The following is a 981-nucleotide window of genomic DNA, read 5'->3' as shown; positions in this document are numbered from 1 at the left end:
CGGAGAGGGTGGGAAGTGAGGAGTCACCTTGCATTAGGGTATTGGGGCTTGGAGGACGTAGTTTAATGGGCAGGAAGAAAAGCTAGCTGCTTTCTAATCCAGTGCCTCAGTCCCTCCTGCAGGCTTTTGGCTTTTTATTTCCATGGCTATGCCTGTAGAGGGAGCCAATACATGTGAAGGTTGCTCTGTGGGGTTGGTTGCTATGGATGCCCGGGTAGCCGGAGGATGAGATGGGCACCGCTGTCTGCCTGGGGAGCTGTCCATCCATCTCACTTATTCATTCAACCAACTATGGGCCAGGCACTATAACAGGAGCTAAGAGGCATCTCAGCCCTCAAAAGGTCAGTCTAGTAGGGGTGAGAGGAAGACAAAGGTACAAATAACCATAAGACAAGATGGTAAGTATGTGAAAAGACAGAGCCAAGTGCTCTTCGAACTCAGTGGCAAGGAGATGGCTGCTAGCCAGAGGGAGCATGGGAAGCTCCATGGAGCTAGTCCTTGAGGGATGGGCAGCAAGAACACTGGTTCAGGAGTCAGAGGACCTGGATTCAAATGTCGCCTCTAATGCTTACTGCCTCGGCGACCGTTGGGCAAGCAAATCAATTAAGCTTTCTGTGACTCGATTTCCCCATCTTGAAAGCAAAAGGGTTGGACTGAATAGACCCTGAGGTCCCTTCCAGCTCTAAATCTATGGGCCTCTAGAAGGCCTTGAATGCCAAATTGAGGGAAAGGGACTTTATTCAGTAGGGGAGGGAAGGGAAGAAGGAAAGAAATAAAGGAGGGAGGGAAAGCGGGAAGGAGGAGAAAGGAAGAGAAAGAAAGAGGGAGAGAGGAGGGAGAAAGTGAGGGAGGGAGAGAGACAGGGAGGGAGAGAAAGAGGAAAGAAAAGAGGGGGAGGGAGGAAAGAAGGAAGGAGAAAAAGGGAGGAAAGAAAGGAGGGAGGAAGAGAGCAAAAAGAGAGAAGAGGGAGAAAGTAAAGGA

The sequence above is a fragment of the Vombatus ursinus genome, unplaced genomic scaffold (assembly GCF_900497805.2).
Source record: "Vombatus ursinus unplaced genomic scaffold, bare-nosed wombat genome assembly UNPS02014799.1, whole genome shotgun sequence".
Lineage (NCBI taxonomy): Eukaryota > Metazoa > Chordata > Mammalia > Diprotodontia > Vombatidae > Vombatus > Vombatus ursinus.
This window is presented reverse-complemented; position numbering follows the sequence as displayed.